General features: G+C 36.1%; 1 protein-coding gene across 8 annotated transcripts in view; it reads left to right on the forward strand.

The window, feature by feature from the left end:
• Positions 1-24,852, forward strand: part of LOC129740983 (dual oxidase maturation factor 1) — a 220,635-nt gene that overhangs the window by 64,173 nt on the left and 131,610 nt on the right. For 6 of the 8 annotated variants that reach the window (XM_055732654.1, XM_055732649.1, XM_055732652.1 and 3 more), the window contains exon 3: positions 21,367-21,397. The exons of 1 other annotated variant lie outside the window; for it this stretch is intronic. The gene's annotated coding sequence lies outside the window, so the exon portion shown is untranslated. The remainder of the gene's footprint in view (positions 1-21,366; positions 21,398-24,852) is intronic. One more of the 8 variants, XM_055732653.1, reaches the window with a different exon arrangement.

The raw sequence follows: 24,852 nt of genomic DNA on the forward strand, positions 1-24,852 counted from the left end.
TGTAGTATGAGCTTATTTTAAAGGGTGGTATCAAGTTCCTGTTGCTTCTAGTGCACCGATTATCTTATATCTATGAACAACCTCAAAAATTTACGATGAATAAGAGTTAAGCCTGAAAACTGTCAGAGCTCAACATCTGTCTGACTTTTTTTATGAGCATACTGATGCCGTTTTTAAGCAAAAAATGGTCCAGAATCTACGGAAGTAGAGCAGTAGAGAAAATATTATAAGACTTAAAAGATTTTTGTTCAAAACTTCATTGGAAGATTTCGTTACCGAGAAATCTTTGGCACTTTTTGAAATTTTGCAACTTGAATTCCGTTTTCTTTGAGAAACAGAGCCCAAATTTTGGGAGTCGAGAAAGGTCACAACCTAGAACTGTGGCTATGTTAGCGACGACGTTTCCTGTGACTTCGTTTTCTAAACAAGGGACGCCTAGAATCATAGCATTTTTGCTAAGAGCCTGCCGATTAAGACGATCCACTTCCTTCTCGAGTTTTTTAACATCTCCGCGTAGTTGTGTTTGTTCGTCCTGGACGTCTTTTACTTCGCTCCGAAGAACGCTCTGATCTACTTTCATCTGCCTGAATTCGTCGACGAAGCTATCAAATTTTTCCGCTAAAAAATCTTGACTTTTTTCAATTTCAACCACAGTTTCTTTTAACTTTTCCTGTGTCGCGATATTAACGAGTTTCAGCTCCCTCATTTCATTCTGGGTCGCGAAGTTGCACTCCTTAAGGTCACGCATTTCGTTCAGCATCTTCTTCATCTCGTTGACGATACGATCCTCGGCAACTTTGTTCCCCCGCATTCGAAAGTACATTGCTTGGCAATCGCTTGTGCAATAGTAGTCGGCGTTTTGCATTTTTTTAATTGCATTTCCCCGGATGTTCTTGCAACGAAAATGCGCACTTTTATGGCATTGGAGACACTCTATCACTTTGTTCGGATCGGTTTCCACTCTTTCGCATACAACGCAAATTATTTCGTCTAGATCCATTCCGAGTTAAAGGTTGTTGACTATTTGTGTGAAATATTTCACGGCCAGTAGCAGATGAAATGTTTCACGACGACCTGACGCGACGCTTCACGACTGTTTACAATAACAATAATGAGCAAGGTGAAAGAGGAAAAAAGTAAAATGGATAATCCAAACGTTTTCACCTGAATCCAACGAAGAATTGATTTCGACGGTTTCCTGCTCGTAAGTACCAAGACTCCGGATTTCCAATTTCGTCTAAGTCAGCACCAGCACCACTTTTTGTTTCCAGTTCTGTTTCAGTATTTTCGTTGGGATTTCCCAGAGAAATACGATGAAGACGGTGGAGCAATTTTGCAGACGAACTATCTAGTTTTCTTCTTGAATGGCTATTGCTGTTCAGTTTTCTTAAAATAAAATTATAATTTCCTGAATTTAGCAGAAACATGTTTTTTAAGGAACCAAACCATCAATAACTTTTTGAACTTTTGTATAAGTAACATGCATTCTTCGGCAAAATTTGTAGTACGTAAAAATCTGTATTCTTTAATGGACTTGGCTTTTAAAAAACATAAGGCAAGGTACACTTTCTGAACGATTTAAATAAAAATCGTGTGACATTTTGAAAAAATATAATAAAAAGCATGCAAAAAACAACCTGTGATACCAAATATGAAATTTTTGTATCTTTTATGTAAAGTTTATAATTAAAACAAAATTAAAAAAAAACTCATAAGTTTAGTGTAATTTCTATTATTTTAAAATCTTCTTAGTACGAAATTGAAAAAAAGGACTTTTTTCAAAAATCTAGCCAGTGCGACCTCTAAACATCATTTTTCTGAGCTGCCGCCATATACAAGTTTGTTTCTTACACACTTAGCTACTATTTCGAGGTTGAGCCCCCAGAATTCCAGACACAAGGCAATTTAGGGCCACCCTAATCACGTTTTTCGGATTTTTTCTTTTCTTACACTTGAATTATGTCTAAGAAACATATTTGAGTTACATTACGGTTCCAAACCTATAGATTTTGTACAAAATCGATTGAAAAACAATAAAAAAATAAAGCGGTTTTAGTCAGGAGTGTCAAATTGACACTCCAGAAACTCTAACGGTAAAATTTTCTAGACGGATGAGGACGGATTTAGGTCAAGAAAAGAGTACTTGGTACCGCGGGAACGGCTTGGATATCACTGAATCAAATAATTGGAATTGGCGTGAATTGCCTTCTGCGTGAATTTCAATAAACTGTGTTTGAAAACAGATGACGATGAGCCTAAATAAACCCGGCAAATCGTTATTGAGCCTTAATAAGGTTAGGCTACAAGATAGTGCTGCCATCTACGATTTGAAATTATTAAATAAGTGGTTCTGAAAAAAACATCGAAGTTTTTAAACTCCACCCTGTTTTTTCTTGTTTTAAATTAACCCAGAAAATTATTTTAAAATAACACATCAAGTTAATGTAAAAATCGAGCAGTCTGATAAAGTTTTACAACTCGAATGTAAAATTCCTGAGCACTAGAAGAAAATCTCTTAAAAACTTTTTAGAACCTTTTGGAGTACAAGAAATCGCTATAAAATGCAGTTATCTATTGAAATAGTTGGTATAAGGATTGTTATTTACCTCAACGTAGTAAATTTTAAGAAATAATCTTAATTTTGCAGAAATACATAAGTAGAAATATTTTTATTTCGTACCCTTGTTTCATTTTTTTTTGGCCTCAAGGCCAAATTCATCATCCAAAAAAAGTAAACTTATGCTTGAATTATTCGTTGAACAATTTGATACAAATTGCAGATGCCAATTGTCTATCATTCATATTTTAACAAGAAAATCACATAGTGGTACTGTTCTTGTTTCGCTCACTGTATCGATAGCAAAATTATCATAACGATTATTTCAGTAGTCATTTTCATTTTTCGAGCTATTTTATCGCATTTTTCCTGCAGGATATTCAACCATAAAATGTTATTTCGATTCGAATAGAAATGACAGCATAACTAAATTGCCGGATCTGCAAAAACCTTTTATTGAACATCTCCATATAGCTTCTGCCTTAGCCCGCATAAATGAGGATTGTAACCAAACGATTTCTTAAATAGTCAAACGACGATTTGATAAAGCGTAAAAAAACATTTATTAAACGATTATTTCAACCGTGAGATAAATTGGCTGAATTGTGAATTCCAAATTCACAGTATTTCTAATATGTCGTTAGGTTATGTAATTGTTAAAAACCGTTAAAACATTTGTATGGGAGAACTTTTCTACAAACCGTTTGGTAAAAGTTGAAGAACCGATTGTGCGAAGCATATTTAGAACATCGAACTGTAACTGTTGAAGTTATTTTACAGAGCCTTCATACCTAACACGTTTACGTTAATAGTTCTGTTACGATTTGACTTTTACTTTAGTCAAACTTTATGCAAACAGTTTTAGGAACCATTCGTGAAAAGAGCACGCACACAAACGCAAATATTTTTCGTAATACATATTAAGAGATTTTCGGATAAGAATTTGAAATATTGAATTTGATTATTTTATTGATAATTTATTTGGCCATTTTTGTTCTTCCTCCTGTTGACGTTTCAACTACCACACCCTGTAGTAAGTTACGGCACTGGTTCCGGTGTCAGCGCCATTCCCGTGCGTAGGTGATCGGTACAGATTTTCGTCTGCACCGATGGAGTTGCCGGAATGAACAGCAAACTATAGTTTCCACCATGTAGAAAGGGTCCGAAAAAGTCTGATATGTAGCTGAAGTAATCCATAGGTTTTCGTAGTACGGAGTATGGGGGGGTTCCAGTAGCATAACCTGAAACATAAGTATCCGGATAATCGGATGTTTTTTTCAACGTATTTCAATTTTACATACCTGCAATTTGAATGCCCTGGCGTGCTAATTTCACCTGCTCCAGCATATTCAGTTCAGAATATCTGCGACGCGACAATCGATACAAATTAAATATTTAGCAAAAAAAAAAATCAGCCCACACGCGCAGCAAAATAACCACTTGCGTCAGTGGTGCCAGGTTCAGTGTTTTATCAATATTTGTACAGATATAAATTAGAATGCAAAATTAAAATGTTTTTTTTTTTTTTTTGTGCTCAGGATTATAGGATAATTTTATATTTGTAAGTAATAATTCATAATGTTATGGACATATAATAAGCTATAAATTCAATTATGAATGAACCAATTCAAATCAAAATTGAGAAACGATCGATTCTCGAGAATCGTTTATACGCAATGCAAACGCAAATTCAATGTGTCTATGTCGCCTGCATCTATGCTAAACGACATAGGATACAAAGTTCTCGTAAATATCTTTTAAAAACGCTTGCTGTCGAAAACAGCAATCAGAATAACAGCCAACATTTATATTCCGAGCTGTACCCTCAACTGGAGAGAAAAATCAGATGTTATGTAATGACTGGAATTGGCAACTAGACTATTAAAATGCTTGCTCAAATTATTTTCATGATTAATGTTTGATTCTTTTTGACTCGTTGTTTTGTACTAATTAAAAAAAAGGTTGAATAACGCGCATTTTCAAGGAAGGATATTTTCATAAATGTGTACGGATTTTGTGCAAAATCATCTGGAATCTCTGATCGGTGTTTCGTTCATTTTTTAAGTAAATATGGCAGAAGAAATGGACGATATGGGCAAAGATTAGAGATCATTTTGACGATTAAAGAAATATTGAAGGAAATCGTTCTTACCATTCTTTCACCTTTCTCGATACCATCACTTTTTCACGTGAACGTTCATGTTTCGTTTTTATCGTTCTCGAGGTAAAGTTTTATAGAACAGCTACGTTTACAGAGATAATCACTATTTCTAAAGCTGTGGATGTATCGTAAGGACCGTTTGAGATATAGTTTTTTAGTATGCGGGAGGTCATCACAGTCTCAAGAAGCGAGTGGGCAGTGAACCGTGGGCTGATTAAAAATGTCTACACAGCTACTGAATACAATGGATCTCACTCATATTGGCAGTGACTCCATCTTCGGGTGCTGTGTTTTGCTGAAGAAGATGTAAAAGATTTCATAAGTTATGACATGGAAGCAAACAAAAAATGAAGGAAAAACAAAACTCCAACGGCAGAAAAGACGCAATTTAGTTGAAAGATTACAATGGTTGATTTTATTCTAAAGACAACCGCGCCTCGACCGCGGAAACCGCAAACTTTTGATGAGTGAGGTGTGAATTTGAGACTGAACCACAGCTTCTTTATCTATGGGGGAGATGTTTTGTTGGGCGTGTAAATAGTTGCGGCTGCAAACTTCGAAAAGAGGGTGGGAGAATTCGAGAAACAGGAAACCACTAAAAGCCTTCGTGCGTTCGACGTTGCCGGTCGCTGCTGGAAATTTACCAGAAGTCAAATGTGCAAATAGCTAAATTTCCATAATTATACGGCGAATTTATGTGTGTCACAGCTAATTACCGGCACCAGACGAATTTTTTCTCGACTTTATTGAATCAACTGTGTCGTGAGAGTCGTGCGGAATACAGACAGGGGATTGATGTTGAATCTTTAAAAGCATACGGCGTGTTCTGAATGAAAATTTTGTGTTTACTCTGACATATAAAGCTACCGGAGAAGGAAGATGGTATTTAAAGGTTGATTCTTATTTTTTTGTTTTCATCCATTTATTCTTATGGAAGTGAACTGACTCCTTTACTTCGCTAAATGTCAAAGAACTGAAAACAATATTTCGCAAGGCACCTTTCATAGACGACTGAGAAGTCAATGAGGCTTTTCGATGCCGGAAACAGAAGCTTACTTTTTACTTGAGAGAAAAACAACGTGAAAATCATAACAACAATGTTTTAGAAATTTTACAAATATCTTAATAAAAAAAATCTAGGAATTATGAATGGATTGAAAGTTCTTGTAACAGGCCCGAGCGAAGGACCCGTCCATGGAGGTGTTGTCGAAATTTGAATTCAACAAGACAAAGTAACAACTAACTACAATATTCAAATTGAACAATAAATCATGAAATTGATTTTTAAAATCATTTTGCTTAACATGATCATCACACAAACTCGGAAAACGTTATTAACAACCTATTCAAAATTCCTTATGCTGAATTAGAAACAGAAAACGAGCTAAAATTTCGAATAAATACAGAATTTAAAGCTTCGGACCTAAGAATCAATTTACAGAAATAGAAAACTTCAAACATATCACCATATTTATAAAAAAAATTAATCCAAGTTCAAAAATTGATTTTAAGATCGGGTCAGGTATTGACACTGGTTGAAAATTGTTTAGTAAAATGATAATAATTGTTAGTTATTGATCACCTTAATTATCATTTCATTTCCTAATTTTCACTTGAATAGTTGATTCCAAAATTCCGCGGTCATTTCGTGATTTGAAAAAAATTCAATCACGGTTTTGAATGTCATTACTTGATTGAAAAAATATTTATTTTGAACTTAATAGAATTAACTCAAAACACGTAGTTGATGATTAAATTTAACTTGATAAAAAGAAGAAGATATTGATTTTTATTTCAAGAATGCCAAAACATATTTATCTTTATCTTTATCTTTATCTTTATTGGAGGGGAAAAAGCCCATATGAAAAAGATTGAATCCGTCTCATATGCGCGTAAAAACCCTCATCTTTTGCATCAACAGATTACAATTTAAATCTAAATGATACATCGAGTACTTAAATTTATCGCACAATACAATCAGTACAATTTTCTCTTAAAACTATAATTATGAAAGAGCTCTGCGGAGTTTACATTTGAGTGTGTTTCGGGAGATATGAAAATCAAATTCTGATGAAACGCGGTTGAACGTTCGGATTGTTCTTATGAGAGGTGCATTTTGACCATAATTAGTAGAAGCATGCGGAACAACTAGGAAAGATTGAGAGCGAAGGTTTCTGGGCCTACTGTTAAAATTTACAAGTTCTAAAATTTGGGGACAGTCGATATGACCCAGTATTATGTCAGATATAAAAGATGCATCAGACACAGCTCGACGGGAAGACAGTGTTTGTAGATCAATAAGATTGCATCTGTTTTCGTAAGCAGGAAGATTGACAGGATCGTTCCATGGTAGATTGCGGAGAGCGAAGCGTATGAAATTTGAAGACATTACACCTAGATCTTTAACTACGCTGACACGTGTGAGAGCTGTTTCTTGAATGTGGTAGTCGTAGAAAAATGTTGAGTGCTTCCTTGTAAATGATATGATTGAACATTTTGTAGCATTTAGGACCATACGGTTCTCGCGACACCAATTCGAAAAGGCGTCCAATTGAAGTTGTAAAAACTCTGCATCTATGGGAGTACGAATGGTAAAGTAGAGTTTAAAATCGTCAGCGTAGGAAATATGCATACATCTCAATGCGAAGTTTACGTCGTTCAGGTACAATAAAAATATGAAGGGCCCTAAGTGAGATCCTTGAGGGACACCGGATGTTACGCGAAAAGGTTTAGAGGTATGGTCTCCAATTTTAACTGACATGCTTCGTCCTGAAAGGTAGGTTTCGAGCCACCGGAGCATAGTCCCACAGATGCCTAGGCGAGAGAATTTAGCAATTGCTATTCTGTGATTGATTTTGTCGAAGGCAGCAGATAAATCGGTATAGATAGCATCGACTTGGTGGCGTGCTTGGAGCGCATTAAAAATGTACGTAGAATAAACTACTAAATTGGAGCTAGTGGATCTCTTTGGCATGAATCCATGTTGAGTGTCGGATATATATGACGAGCAGTTGTGGGTAAAGTATTCGAGAACAACGAGTTCAAACAATGATTTATGAAACATTATGATAAAATTCATCATTGAAAGCCTCAATTGACAAAATACAGGTTGCAAAATTCGGTTTCTTGAAACTGATAAAAATAAAAAGTAGAAATTCCAAGTAAGGTTGTAAATATTAACACACAGCAAATTCTACTTTGTTTTTAGAGTTGGGGATTTTTTTTTTATATCTGACGGGTTTGCGCCGGGGGTCTTCAGTTTTTCCCCAAAATTGAAAATTTGGTTCATTTTCGCGAATTAAAAACACATGTATTTTTTCAGATTTCTAACATTTTTATTTTTTGAGTTAGCTTCGATTACATTTTTTTGTCAATAAAAAATAACCATTTTTCAAAGCTACATAACTCTGTTATTTTTCAACGGAAATTATAAAATAGCACATCAAAATGCATTAAAATTTTAACAGCTTTCCAAATAAAATAGTTGAATAAAGATAAATAAAGACCTTCAACATGAAAAGTTGTAAATAAACTTTAAATGGCGTCTAAAAGTACCGTCTGCACAACCGAATATTTTGCAAAAAATACCATTGAATAGCTCAATTTATGATGCAACTTTCATCTGAAGACACCAAAGTGGGCCATCAACTCCTTGAAGAATTATGAAAGAAATAATCACAACAAATCTCTTTTTTTGCTTCGAAAACAAACAATGGTCGAACAACTTCACTCACATATGGAGAAAGTGCGCACTTCTTACAACATGGAAACAAAAGAACTTATCAAAGCAGGTAAAAAACACTTTTTTTGTGCTTTGTAGACTGCCCCTACTCGCATAACAGTCCCATATGAATTTTCGTCATTTTAGGTCAACATAGGGATTCAAAATAAAACACTAAAAAAGAGGTTTTGTTCTACAAATTTCGAAAAAAATATCAATTTGTGGCTGTCCTATATGAAATATACCCCGTGGTATTTCACATATGGAACTGTTGTGAAATACCGCGGATTTGGTTACTTTTCAATGCTTCTTTCGGTGAAATAGTCTTTGATTTATTGCTTTGAATCATTTAAAAAAATTAAACTCACTTGATGTCGAAAGATGCACACGAGTTTTCGAAGGCAGGTCTGACTTCCTTAGGAATGACTTCCTGAGCGAAAAAATATTGGATGCGATATTTTTCAAAAAGTATGTTTCTTTTTCTGAAAATTGCATTTAGAAGTTCAAAAATGATAAAATTTAAGTCTGAGAAAGTAGCTTGGTGAGAAAAAAAATATTCTGTATGGAACTGTTATGCGAGTAGATTTGAAAAAGGTTTCAAATACGGTCGATTAACAGTCCCATAGTGAATAAAAATAGTGCTCTCGACATTACCAATAAACCAATTTCGAAAATTTCAGGTCTTACGATTGATTGCGACAACCTAGAAACGACTTTCGTTTATGCTGAAAATGGTGATCACAATTTAAGAATGTATACCAAAACAGGAAAAGCTGATTTTCTCGCTTGCTTATTTTTGCATATGGGACTGTTATGAAAGTAGGGGCGGTAGAGTGTTGCAGCTAACTGACTTCATGTTATATCCAAAAATCTAATAACGTATTTGTTTATACCCAGTTTTGCACCAGGTCACAACAAGTTTTGCAAATTTTGCTGTCATTTTTAGAAGTTTATGCGCTCAGTTTTGCATCCGTAATTTCCCAGATTTGATTTAAAATGGACGGTGGAACACTGAAGATTCGTTTGTGAGCGATCGAGGTAGCAAAACACTGACGACGAGTTATGTTCGTTCTAGTATGGTAAACCTCAAAACTAGGCGAATGCGAAAACGAATACGGTAAAAGTATCATATTTTCAATGTCATATTACCTACAATAGGAATGATGCCTTCTACAGCCTGGGCTGGTCATACTGAGCTCTTCGATCATTTCTACATTTGTGCCACACTCTTTGTTTTTGATCAATGGGAAAGGATTTTGGTGTCCAGTGCTTAGCTCCCGGTATAAAAACTATGTCCAGCATGTCTATATTTCCTTTTTTAATCACATTTTTGTGATCCCAAACACAGGGACTGAACCTTCTACCATGGCCGTAGGAACGGGGGGTGTTTTGGGGGTTAAACCCCTCCCATGAGGGTCAAAAATATATTCAGCAAAATGTTCTTTTTTAAACTCTAAACTTAACATTTGTAATCAAATGTTGATGAACGACTAAAGTTAATCAAGTTTATCAACAATCTTGACTCAGAACTAAGACCAAAATCTCGAAATCTTACCCCAGGTCCACAATTCTACTATAAATTTTCAAAACTTTTCTCACTTGTTGATAGAAATTTAAAGATTTTCAAAAGCTTTCAAAAGTTATTCACAAAATAAGTTGGTGCATGAATTTAGGGTACAGTCCTTAGTCTCCAATATCAAATTTGCAATACGGTTTGACTCACTAAGGTTGCCTGATTGCCCAGATTTTGCCCGAATGTATTTATTTTATTGCAAAACCGAAGAAAAATTTAAATTAGGTGATAACAATATTTTATTTTGCGTCCAAAACAATTTCAGTTTTCAGTTTGGTTCATCATTGGGACAAAATCCGGATCCGAATTTTGGTTTTTCATTCAAAATTAAAAAAAGATTCATTCTCCATGTTCATCATTCCAGAATATTAAAAAAAATAAATAATAAACCATTTATAAAATTTGTTTTTGAAATTTTTACTTTTAATTCTTATGCCGAATTGGAACTTTAAAAAGTTCTAAATGGTAATCCAGAAATGAAATATCAGAGTTGCATCATTCATCAATCCGAATAAATAAATGAAGTAAATATTCATATAGAAAATCAAAGATTCAAAATTCGAATGAGAGATTTCTGGTTAAGAATTCTGTCTGTTCTGCTCATAATTATTGGGAATTTTGTTTGGACTTTATATATTTAGAAATCAATTCTATAGGATAGGAATTCAAAATTTTTATTTATGTTTAAAATGCAGAATTTAGTTTCGGAATTGAAATTCGAAATTGCATAAACAAAACACAAAACAGGTGAAAACCACTGTTATTAAATTAGATCTGAACTCATTTTCAAAATTGTGTTCCTTGAAAAATCTAAGTTTAAATTTTTTACAGGATTTCAAAAATAAAATACGTTATAAATAATATTTTATCGTGGATAAAATAACTAGTACTTCATCTTCAGGTACAGGAAATATAATTTTTTGGTTTGTTGTTGAACATTATTTATATTGTAGATACTTCAAAAAAAAAATTAATCTAAAATCTGAATGTATCTAGTTTACAAGAGTTAAAAATAATCTGATTTGAACCCCAATCAAGATTTTATTTCAAATAAAGCGTTCAAGATCTTATTCATTTTTTAAAGCTTGAAAAAACTTAACACTTTTAGGACTAATTTTATGTATTTAACTAAAGTAATGATTTTTAATGAATAACAAAGCTTAAAACCCGATTAATGAGATACTATTAGTATAACTTTTTTTTTAACTAATCTTTATGTTTGCATTTTTTAAGCAAAAATGTTCTAGGAAAAATTTTGTCACCAAAACCCCCCCTATGAGGCAGTTCTTCCTACGGCCCTGCCTTCTACTATTGGCATTGATTATGCTTCACAATGATCTTTGATCGAAAAGTTAATAAGTTATATAGAATATGACCAGGTTGTAAAAGCAACATTCCCATTATTTGTTATATCACATTAACAATACGATACTAAGAATTTTAGTGGAAATTTAAAGTCAGTTATGCTGCAAACACTTTACAAAGCACGAAAAAGTAGAGATTTTTACCTGCTTTGGTAAGTTCTTTTGTTTCCATGTTGTAAGAAGTGCGCGCTATCTCCATATGTGAGTGCAGTTGTTCGACCATTGTTTGTTTTCTAAGCAAAAAACGAGATTTATCGTCATTATTTCTTTCATAACTTTTCAAGGAGTTGATGGCCCACTTTAGTGTCTTCAGATAAAAGTTGCATCATAAATGAGCTATTCAATGGTATTTTTTGCAAAATATTCGGTGGTGCAGACGGTACTTTTAGACGCCATTTAAAGTTTATTTACAACTTTTCATGTTGAAGGTCTTTATTTATCTTTATTCAACTATTTTATTTGGAAAGCTGTTAAAATTTTAATGCATTTTGATGTGCTATTTTATAATTTCCGTTGAAAAATAACAGAGTTAGGTAGCTTTGAAAAATGGTTATTTTTTATTGACAAAAAAATGTAATCGAAGCTAACTCAAAAAATAAAAATGTTAGAAATCTGAAAAAATACATGTGTTTTTAATTCGCGAAAATGAACCAAATTTTCAATTTTGGGGAAAAACTGAAGACCCCCGGCGCAAATTGTCAGATAATAAAAAAAAAATCCCCAGTTGCTAATTCGAAATTTTTCTAACATTTCAAAGTTAAGTTAAAACATCATTATCGATTCAATAGAGAAGATTTAAAATACTTAAAATAAGTGAAACGTTATTAAATTTTCGAACGCAAGTGGAATGGACAAAAGGTACAAACAATGTTTGGCTGAATAAAATAATGATTTATAGTCTTCCAAAAAGATTATGTTTTCAGAACACTAAATTTCAGAATTTAAAAATAAACAAAAACTTAAAAATTAGTTTACTTTAAATTTTGGTAATATAATTTGAAAATGAAATTATTTTATCGGCTATATAGATGAAATTTTACCACGCATGGCCTACTATTGTGTGCTGGTAGCTACAAATCGATCTGTATCTACCTACCACTGCAAGGTAGTACACCCGTGAGGAACAAAAAGATGAAATGTGATGAAAAGTTTTTGAAATCAAAATCACGCTTCCTCTCATTTTCAACATCTTTCAACTTATTCTTATCTTCTATCCGTCTATAATCTTTCAGTCCTTAAATATTCTTTCTCAAAGAATATAAAATTTCACCGATATAACCGATAAAATAATTTCATAAAAATAAAATTGCGGTGTTTAACTCTTCATTTTATAAATTATTTGAAAATTATTAAAACTTTAATTTAAAATTCTGTAAGTTCATTTGACTACTAAAACAAAACATGAAAACGAAAAGATTGTTTTTTTAACATTTCAGAAGGATTGTTATAAATAAAAACGATTTACCATTTCAATTACTTATCTATAGAATTTAATTGATAGCTCTAGGGAACAGAATTTTTTGTGCCTCTGTTAAATGATTGATTTGAAAATTTTAGCGTCCTGAACTCGAATCTTATGTCAGAGTTTGTCTATCACATTCAGTTTTGCGAATATGGAGTTAATAAAATTTGAGTAAAATAAAACATAGCACAAAACAGTTCTTGAAAGTTTGGAAAGTATTTCTAACATTACAAAAGCAAATAAAAAAGGTTTTTTTTATTTAACATATTTGTAGAAGCTCGTCAAACCCGCGAATGTAAACAAGAGTGATTTTCTCATTTGCTGCGTGTGAGTAAGCAAGACAGCAAACGAAAACAAACAGAGCGAGCAGTTGCAGTTGTCTTCTCCCAAAATTTTCCAATACATTTCCAAACCTTCTCATGCACACATTGTCCATAAAGTTGTGTGACCCGAGCAGTCCTACCTAAAGTACGGTTTTTTTCACCTACCTTATCAGCATCAAGAGTGGTCGAAATGGTAAAGGCGCAAGGAAAGATAAAGGCTGCTGCGGGATCCTCGGTTCGAGACTCATCAAAAGTAATTCATAATTCAATTATAATCACTTCTCATTTCATAGAACATTTCATTGAGCAAGCATAATCCTTCATTTAGCAGGTTGATTGATGTTGTAGATAATGATTTTATATTTTAATTTTTGTTCATTTTAATAAATCAATGAATAATTTCCTAATTTGAATTAAAAGGTGTTCTAAGTATGCATTGTTAATGATTTTATACGGCTGGCGAAAAATGACGTTTTGATGGTGCTCTAATTCAGCATTTGTAATGCTTTTTTAAAGCAATGTCATGATAGCATTTATTCAGCCCGTTATTTCGCTTTTTTAGCATTAAATCTGCATTATATACGCATATAGTGCAAAACAAGCATTAATTCAGAGTTATATATAGGAATATAGTGTTGATTAAGGGCTTTATTTAAGTGCTTATGGTATAGTATGGTATGGGTATTTCGTTTATAGTGATTTCTCAAACATAGAACCACTGACAGCACTTACACAACACTTAGAAAAAAAATCCGATCATTTTCCGGCTTATTTATCCACTAACCGTCGGTATTGTGAACAAGCAAAATTTGACAAAAAAAAATGCCCTGTAGGAAAAATATACCTGTTTAGCCCGATTGTAAAGTCGAAATTACCTATTTTTGCTTGAAAGTTGGGTACTGGGAACTGGGAAAGCATTTCATCAAAAGCGATCAGGGCGTACTCTTGAATCGATATTAAGTATAAATGCTGGAAAAATTATTTAACAAACGAAATCGAATGTCCAGTTAGTATAATCAGTTATAACACTATCATGTGTTACAATTTTGAAAAGTTCTATAGTTTCTGTCAAAGATTACGCCCGATACAATATTTCAGGCTTTAACTAAAAAATGCGATTTCTAAAGAATTTCCAAGAAACCAAGAGTTCCATATAACAAGTACGAAAGCCCCATCATTGATCTGAACCATGCATAGAACCTACGCAACCCAAAATTTAAGTTCTTATTGATACCTTTAAGTTCCGAAACAAGTTTAAATGACCTTCTGGTCAGCTTCCAGCGGTCTATTAATTCATATTACAAAAAATAGTAAAATGAGCAAAAAATTCTCTCTATTTAAACATTATCCATCATTTCACCTTCTCTTGACTATTAACCATGTATTTATATGGTGCCGACATGAAACGATGCGCCGTATCCAAAACTCGATAAATTGTGGTTTGTCGAGACATGTCCAGTTGTAACCTTCCGTTACACATATTTTTGTGTGGCTCCGCCACGAAATCGAATCATCCCTGTCCTTTACGGAAAAACAACAAATGTCACCCAAAATAACGGCTAACTTCACCCAACCCAACTGTCATTCCGCACAGGCACTCTCTTTCTCTGAGTGATCCATAGGCGTCGTGTTCAACCAGGGACGTCACGGGGAAGTGTGTGCACCCAGAGAACGACTCACCGTGTAAATTTGCTTCCGAATATGTATGTATGTGTGTCGGTCCATTGAAAGTAGAGTCTCGCAAATATCCTCACTGCAGAACATGTTCTTTCTGTCTGTGATCTCGTTAGAGGAAACATGTGCGCGTCGTGTGGAGTAAATGTAAATTTCTATAAAAATTGTGGTGTAAACTGATTAATATATTTCTAAACGTATTCTAGCGTAAATAAAAGTACAGAAAATTACACGTATTACAAAAACGAAAAAGTAGTACGGTGCGGTTATTAGAAAATTAGTACGGTTGGTAAACAAAAACATAAAAACGTGTAAAAGCACATGTTAAAACTTAAATGTAACTTATGTTATAGATAAGAAAATGTTAAAAGAACATATATAGTGTGAACTAAACAACAAACGCAACAAAGAAAAGGTAAATAGTTAAACAACAAACAAATTAAATTTGTAAATCACGTGGACAATGTAAGCTCGAATGTCAATGGTATCTAACCCTTGGCAGGTCCAAGAGGGCCTTTTCTTATTTTATCGGTTAATTTATAGTACAGCTAAACACACACGGCAACATCTAAAAACAACCAAAAATCCAGACAGAAAACCCGAAACATAACCTTGTTCAAGGTTATCAACAAAAAATAACCGGTGGAACAAGGCCCGCAACATAACCTAGCCGTTTTGAGGTTACGGACGAAAACCATCCGGTGGTACAAGGCTCCTCCGACTGCACAAGTCCGGAATCACAACCAGCAAGCATCGGGTGCTTTCGGGACGCCGGAAGACGCCTGTTGTGAATCCGGGATTGCCTTTTGGAACAACAACGCATCATTGTGGTTCCAGTCCGTCTGATTGTCCGCTGATCTAGCGGTCGGTTGCAGCTCAAGTTAAGTCCCGTACATAACAAGAAGATTAACCGCAAGTATGTAAAACTATGTGACGTCACAATAAGAATTATGTTTAACCTTTGTAAGAATAAACACCCAACATAATGTAAACTCGAAATCAGGCAGTACTTTTCTAGGAGTATTTGATTAATTTACACCTTTTGTTCATTTGATCTCGTCGTCAGGCTGAAGCAGCCTCATTCCCTCACTTACTGAAATTACATGTTCTGTGTCCGCGTTTTGAGTAACATGTAAATATACTGGACCTGGGTGCAAGCATGAGAGGTAATCACCCGTGTACGCCCCTGGTAGACTCGATTCTGATTGGATCACCCTGCTGCGAGTTCCGCGGAAAGAAAGTGTCGCGTTGCATAAAACATCAAAACGACCCTGAGTTCCCATTTGTTTACCTTTCCCAAATCCCCACCCACTGAGCTTACTCCGTGTTACACAGTTTCCTGATAAATAGCTTCTTTCCTACATTATAAATACATCGCAACAGAATGGACATGCTAACATGGACTAACACGAAATTATCGCGGCACCGAAAACGTCATGCGAATTTTCTTATACTGTTTAGAATCAAACCAAAATTTTATGGTAGTTTTATCATATATTCACTTCAAAAATCAAAAGAAAAGTTAATCGATGGAGCCTTGAATGTAAAATTGAACACATTTTCGCTTAATGTCCTCCATCAAAGTCTTTACAGTGTCATCCGATATCAGTTTTTCTTTTTTTTTTTCATTTTCTTAGCATGTATTTCTCGTCTTTGACTGTCTTCTTGCTCTTACGAAGTTCATTATTGCTCAGTACTGCTCCACCGGGCGCAACTCCGGATAGTTTGGCGGGTACATGTTCTTAGAACAAAAACAACAAAATGGACATAATTGGAACAAAATGGACGGAATTGGCCTCATACCACTCCAGGACACTTTTAGAATAGTGGCATGATGCCAAATTAGGTAAAAAAAATGCGGAGTTTTGTCGTGTTGCTGCAAGAACGGAAAAAGGCGCTTCTCGAGGCACTCAGATTTGTAAATTTCGCCATTTACTGTGCTCTTTGTTACGAAAGGCTCACTCCTCAGTCCGTAAGAGCAAATGGTCTGCCAAACGAGATATGTGGAGGCGAATTTAGATATTTTCTTCTTCTTAAATATGTCGTCCACATCGAACTTGCTATTGCCGGTGGAAAACTCCAACCCCGGAATTGGCTCAAAATAGGCTTTTATATACGTTTCATCGCCCATCACACAGCAGCAATATTTTGTCAGCATCTTTTCGTAGACCTTCCGTGCCCGAGTTTTAGCCGCCAATTGTTGCCGCTCATCGCGGTTTAGGAAGTTCTGTACCTTGTATGTATATGGTCCAGCTCTCTACTTTGCATTCTGGACGTAGCTCTGCGACATTCCGATGTTTTTAGTCAAATCACGGCACGTTGGGATTTGCTTCGCCATGGTCCAGTCAACCGTCAACGTCAACCGCTTCTAGAACTGCTTCAACAATCTGGAGACGGGGGCCGGGCATTCGAATGAAGGCCGATAGGCCGAAAGATGTTAGGCCGAAGGTCGCTAGGCCGAATGGGTTAAAAGGCCGACGGATATTCGGCCGAATACGACAATATGCCGAAGGTTATTTGGCTGAATATTATTTGTTTCTGTCATCATTCTGTCTAATAACCATTCGACCTAATGACCATTCGACCTTATGAACATTCGGCCCAACAGCCATTCGGCCATACGACCATTCGGTCTAGCATGCAGACAAGTGTAAAAGATTTCTTATTGACCTAACAACCATTCATGACGATCATTCGGCCCAACGACCATTCGGCCTTCCGACCTTTCGGCTTAGCATTCATTCGCCCTTACGACCATTCGGCCTTACGACCTTTCGGCCTAACATCCATTCGGCCTTATGATCTTTCAGCCTAACATCCATTCGGCCTTATGAACATTCGGCCTTACGACGATTCGGCCTTACGACCATTCGGCCTAATGACCATTCGGCCTTATGACCATTCGGCTTAATAACCATTCGGCCTCATGACCTTTCGGCCTATTGATTATTCGGCCGAACATCCTCTTGGCCTTGCGTCCTTTCGACCTTACAGCATTCGGCTGGATAACCGTCGGCCGAATAACCCATTCGGCCTAGTGGCCTGTTCGGCCAGGTAGAAATGAATGTTCAACATTTTTCCCAACTGCTGGAGCAACTGGTCAGGAAATTCAAGGTGTTTGGAAAGAATTTGTTCTCGACTCGCGTTGGTTCACTTCCACTTTCGTTGAATCGAAAAACACGATTTCGAGTTTGGCAGCATGTAAACAATACACATCGATGAGAAAGTGTGCAAAATTTGGTAAATTTTTACCCAATGGTAAAAAAGTTATGCCCTGTTGAATGTGTCGCAATAATAACAGATAGACTAAGGTTGCCAGATTGCCCGGTTTTATCCGGGCTTGTCCGGATATTTAATACAAAATTTGGGAACAGCCCGGCCCGGTCTTCACTATATTTGGCAAATAATACAAAAAAAAACAAATTGTGTGTAAAAGTTATTTAATCATGCCTAAAATACGATTTGAAATCTGTCGATATATGTTGATGGAAACAATTTGTTTTTAAATTTCTTCCCTTGATTTCTGTTGAGTAATTTCTGGGGTTGACAAAGTTTGCCCGGATATTACCGGATATTTGATCGTCAATTTTGAAATCAAATGCCCGGATTTTGCCCGGTTTTTAGATAAAACTGCCGTATTTTTTTTTTTTTTTTTTGAATGTATTACATTTTAATTGCATGAATTCATTCAAAAAGGTTAAACCCAGAATACTGTTTTCACAGACACATCAAAACATTTTAATATTCGAAAAATCAAAACTCGCTTACGAAACGTCATATGTAACCGTTGGCTACAACTTAGTAGAAAACAATTTGACTGTATCTGTTCACTGGAAAATGTTTTTATGTGTAAGTTATTCAGAAAAGACACGCCCTAACATGTAATTTGAGATTATTGAAGCGCATGGTTTAATGAGCATTTTTGCTGAAGACACCATAATTGTCTATCTGTTCTAGTATCTTCGTTATTAATTTTGTCACGATAAAGTTCCGTCCTTAACCACTGTACCACTTGCCAGGCAAACGAGAGACAGTTAAATATTAGTTGAAAAGAATTTTTCATAATGATATGAGGAGGTTTAAGTTAACTATTATCAAAGAATTTACAAGCATTTTATTTATAACTTACTTTCTTAATATCACATACGCCTTATTTGTGATACTTCAAGTATATTTAATGTTATTCAAGTATTCGTTTTTTTTTAATATTTTGAACGATTCTTAGCCATACTGACTGCTAGGTTATACAAAAATCAGCCGTGAAAAAGCCCATAAATTCTATGAAGATCTTTAGAATAAGTAGCGCGTAAGTTTGCTTTCAGAACCACACAGCAAACATTTTGTGAAAATTTTGCCAATACCTACTAGCAGTTCTGTCATTGTAGCTGACATTTTTTAAATATTTTTTAGCTTGAAAGTTTCAGAAAGGCTGCTTAAAATGTAGTAGGAATCATTTGTTTTCTTTTAATCTCAACCAAGCATTCAGTTAAGGCTGTGAAACCAATAATAAAGATAGCTGTTGAATGGAACGCGAAAAGTATTCCAAGGGCATATTTTGAGCTTTCAAAAAACATTTCATGACTTTTTTTCACTTTGCCCGATGTGGAGTTTCGGGAAGCAACAAATCCAATGTTTTAATACGTATCAGACTGTATTAAAATATTTCTGCAAATTACAGTAAATTTAGTATTTTTCTTAATAACCATGATATAAAATGCTTACGTTTAATGCTTTATAATGAAACTGATCCTAAGTTCGACTTCTGGCACGATAATTTTTAACTTCCAAATACAAAAACTCCAACTGTTTTCACGCTTGGTAACCTGAACCTATTGTGATTGAATCACTATTAGATATTTTAAATACATTATTTCCAGGTATTCACTTTATGATCAACGGTTGTTCTAGCCCGACCAGAAGAGAAAAACTAAATTATATCAAAATGAGATATTTTGATATTCAATTTTTTCCTATCTAAATGAGTTATTATTCAGTACTCGTAGGATGTTAAAATATCTCAAATTATATCAAAAAATCTATGCGATCATAGCTTAATTATATCAATTTTAGATATGCTCATTACAAGATTATATCTCATTCAGAGAGCATAGTTTGATATTGGGCAGAACAAAACCTATCAAAATTATTACTTATCAAGATATGAGTGCTTCGAGAAAATTTTCTAGTGGAATGTTAATAATCCACATTATTTGCTAAAACCATGCCCCATTTTTGGTTTCCCAAAACTTGGATTCAATTTTATGGATCTGTTGAGTGAAACTCATAAACGTACGGTTTGGGCCGTTGACTTCGATGTCCGTGTTTCAGAAAAAGTTGTACGTATATCAAAATAAGATATAATCATTTTATTTTAGGACAATCCGAAAAAAAATCTTGATCATTGAAAATGAGCTCAACCCCATTCAAGTCTGTCAATCAATATAAGATATAATTCAGATTGGAGAAACTTAAAATCGAAAATTTGTAGTACTTAATTTTAACTGAATCAAATGTAAATATCTTAGTGAGATACGCTTGAGTTATTATTTTGATATGCTCTCCTGATCGGGAGATCTTTGTGAGACGTTTTCTCTACCTGCCCGCGCCCTTGGAACTACTATAATTTCAATATAATATGTAAATTAAAAGCTTCCATGACAAATTTAATCTCCCCAAATTACGGTAACAAAGAACTTTGTAATTAGTGAGAAAATATACTTTGGCATTCAATGAAATAAAAATTGGCATGTAATGAAATAGAAATATGACTTTGAATCTCGATAACACTTTTTAGAAATGGCGCCTAATTTTTACTTATCATTCCCTCATTTTTCATGATTAATAATCTTCTTCTTGCTATATTTTCGAACATTCTTGATGTCAATTCACTGCAATGGTATAGAACTGCTGTTGAGTTTCGCTGAGATGAGGCGTGTCGACTAGCAGTCGTGACACCCAAAATATTTCGTTTTGGAGGCATGAAGAAACAATTTTAGAAATCAATTTGTTTTTTTTTTTTGTTTTATTTACCAAATAAAGTGAATACATTCGGGCCAAATCCGGCCAATTTTTTCATTAAATCTGGGCAACCAGGCTGGACTATTCCCGAGTTTTGTAATAAATATCCGGCCCGAAAAAAACGAACAATCTGGCAACCTTGGTCACAATGGTCCAAAATTTTGGTTCACAACTACAAAAATTGTGATAAGCTTCATTTACGCGTGAAAGAAAATATTTAAAATCCTTGTCAAAAAAAGTAAAAAGATATATACATTTAAAAAAACCGGATTTGTGGCAGAAAACTATTGATTTAAAAATCTGAACACAGATCTTCCGAAAATGGTATTGATCACTCCGATGAACTATATAATTGCTTAATACTTCATTTAATTTTTTTGAGACATATTTTTTATTACCGTTAAAAAAATCAAACATGCTAGGTAAATCAGGTGCTTCAATAAAATAAAAATCTAAGGAATTTCAAACAAAAACTAAGTTTCTAATTTATTTATTTTTTCGTTTTTCTTACAGGTACAACTGAACATCGAAACAGCTTCGTAAGGTAAAATATCTATCACACTTAACCACATTTGTTTATCAATTTCTATGAATGCGTTTAGTTTGTTTTAATTGACTGTGCGAAATTTCTTGGGTATAAAATCGTCTTGCTCTAAATACCCGAAATGGTTTGACAGCGACACTATCCGCCTATTTAAAGACAAGCGAAAGAAGCATAACAAATTCCGCAGAAGTAAATCTGAGCATGATAAAACAGCATACTGAACAGCGGCTAATTTATTCAATAGTTTGCATAGAGCCCAACGACGCAGCTATTTGAACGAACTTCAACAAAATATACAATCTGAACCAAAACGATTTTGGAAATATGTCAACTCGAAACGTAAGTCTAACTTGATACCAAAAAATGTTTCTTACAAAAACAACAAAGCAGAATCTTTGGAAAATGCATCCGAGCTCTATATCGAATACTTTCACAGCGTGTATCGTTTGAGCAACGCAGAAATAGAACAAGAACGCCAATCACCAGTAGAAATCTTACCCGAATTCACCATAGCGGCATCTGATATACGACGAAAGATTTTAACGCTCGACGAATCGAAAAGTTGTGGCCCTGATGGAATACCAAACTCATTTAAAAAAAATGTGTGCGTGGAATCGAAGAGCCCTTACAATTCCTCTTCACTTCATCGATTCGTGCCGGTTTATTTACGAAGTTTTGGAAAATCTCGCATGTTATACCGATACACAAGAACGGTTCCAGGCTCACCGTAGAAAACTATCGTGGTGTTGCAATTCTCTCTGCAATACCCAAATTTTTCGAGAGTATTGTATACGATAAGATTTACCCGTGGTTTGAAACGAAAACTTCGGATGTTCAACATGGTTTTCTCAAGAAACGCTCAACCGTAACGAACCTAACAGAGTTTGTATCGAGAAACTCGCAGTGGATGATGCAAGGTTTTCAAGTTGACGCAATATACACTGACATGTCCAAAGCCTTTGACGTAATCAATATAAAAGCTCTACTGTCGGTGTTATGCCAGAATGGAATAACCGGATCCTGTCTCCAATGGATTCGTTCGTACCTAATCGAAAGAACGCAATACGTCAAACTGGAGAACGTGAGATCTAGTACATTCTCGGTCAACAGTTGTGTTCCACAAGGGAGTCACTTGGGACCCCTTCTTTTCATCGCTGTTATGAACGAATTTCCTGAAGTGCTGACTGATGTGTTCGCGTTGGTTTATGCCGATGATTTAAAAATGTTTTTGCCTATTCGTCACCCGAAGGATTGCGTGACTCTGCAAAACGCCTTGCACAGATTCACAGAGTGTTGCAGTAGATTCGGCCTAAAGATCAATTCCTCGAAATGCAACGTGATAACATTTGTGGAGCGTGAATATTTCCTTCGTATTTTAACGGTTGATTCATCTCAGTGTCGACGTACCAAGCCGACAATGCTATCGGTCGCCATCGCGTTCATAACGCGCACCGTTCCTTCTCCTTCTCCAGTGAGCGCCCAAGCAGATCGGACGCACGCCAGTTTGTGCCTTGAAGTATTCGTGATATTCTGAATGTTCCTGAATAATATCCGATGGATTCACAGGTGAGATTTCCTATCGCCCGAAGAAGCTTCCCCCATCCGGAAGTAGGACCCACAACATTTTCCCGAAAAATAAGCAATATCACTTATGAATACCGCTTAGAAAACGATTTCATCATTGCTCGGCAAAGCTCAGTAAAAGACTTAGGAGTGGAGTTGGACGCGGAGTTAACTTTTTCAAAACACATCGAAAAAGTTGTAGCAAAGGCAAATTCTATGTTCGGAATGGTTAGTAGAATCTGTCACGAGCTGGATAATCCCTACACGATTGTTTCTATCTACACTGGATTAGTTAGGACCGTGAATATGCCGGCATTGTGTGGCGACCGTACTACAACATACACAACAACAGACTAGAGAGAGTTCAGAACAAGTTCTTGAAATACGCTTTGAGAAACCTTGGGTGCCAAGCAGAAATGCCGGAGTATCGAGTCTTGTGCATGCTGGTAGGTTTGGACACGCTGGTAACCCGAAGATAATCGATCGACGCACTGTTTCTAAAGGACTTAATCTGTGAAAGATATTACTCGCCGTATTTATTATCTCGTGTACACGAGACCCCATAGTGGTCATATCACCTCTTATTCACAACTCCTATCTCTACCTCCCCGCGGTGCCGGCTGGGGTGCGAGTAACCTAAGCGGAGATCGGGTACCCAACCCCGATGGATGCTTTGGTCGCATGCAGACTGAGAAGGTGGCCGCACGCGTCTGTTCCCCAGGTCAGGGGCGGCGTGCAACAACAACCGAGCGTCTGTTCTCCAGGTCAGGGGCGGCTCAAACAGCGTCTGTCTTGCAGCAAGCGGCTGAATTTATGAAATGCGGCTCCCGCCAGCTAAGTCCAAGATGGCAGCCCCATCGCGGGATAGGGACTTTAGGCTAACAACCTACTGCTCCCGATTTGAAATTGTTACGGAATCCGAAAGAAATGACCGACCTGGAACTTTGGCGACGACTTTTAGCATGAAAACACGGACACGAATTGGAACTTGGAACGTATTAACCCTTGCCCAACAAGGCAAACTGGAACAACTTGCTAGAGAGGCTAACCGCCTCAAGCTTGAAATTCTGGGACTGAGCGAAGTCCGTTGGCCTAATACTGGAGAACACAAGACACAATCCGGGCAAGTCCTGCTTTACTCTGGCATACGAGGAGAACATGCTACTCGGGAACGAGGAGTTGGTTTCCTGTTAAGCCCGCAGGCCTACGCGGCCCTCATTAGATGGGAACCGATAAACGAAAGAATAATCGTAGCCAGATTCAGAACACGGGTTAGAAACCTTACAATGGTCCAGTGTTATGCGCCAACTGACGTTGCCGACTTGCAGGAGAAAGAGCAGTTTTACAGTCAACTGAACAGCGTGGTTGAGAGAATTCCGAAGGGTGACATTCAAATCCATTTGGGCGACTTCAACGCAAAGATTGGCTCCGACAATCAGGACCTTGAGCGCATCATGGGACGCAATGGCCTAGGACAGATGAGCGAAAACGGAGAGCTGTTTGTAGAATTTTGTGGCAACAACAACATGGTGATCGGCGGATCGCTCTTCCCCCATCGACCCGCACATAAGGTCACTTGGGTATCCCGAGATGGCCGAACAGAAAATCAAATTGACCACATCTGCATCAGCCGAAAATGGAGAAGGAGCCTTCTTGATGTCCGCAACAAACGAAGCGCAGACATTGCATCTGACCATCACCTCGTCCTTGGCGAGATACGACTGAGAGTTGCGCGTGTCCAACGGCGCGAGGAGAAAGTCGGGTGTCGATACGACGTCCGCCGGTTGGAGAATCCAGAGGTGAAAAGGGTATACGTTGAACAGCTAGAATCCCGAGCCTCGGAGCTGCCGACAGACGGAACAGTCGAAGAACAGTGGTGTGGAATCAAGAAT

This window comes from Uranotaenia lowii, chromosome 2, assembly GCF_029784155.1.
Source record: "Uranotaenia lowii strain MFRU-FL chromosome 2, ASM2978415v1, whole genome shotgun sequence".
Taxonomy (NCBI): domain Eukaryota; kingdom Metazoa; phylum Arthropoda; class Insecta; order Diptera; family Culicidae; genus Uranotaenia; species Uranotaenia lowii.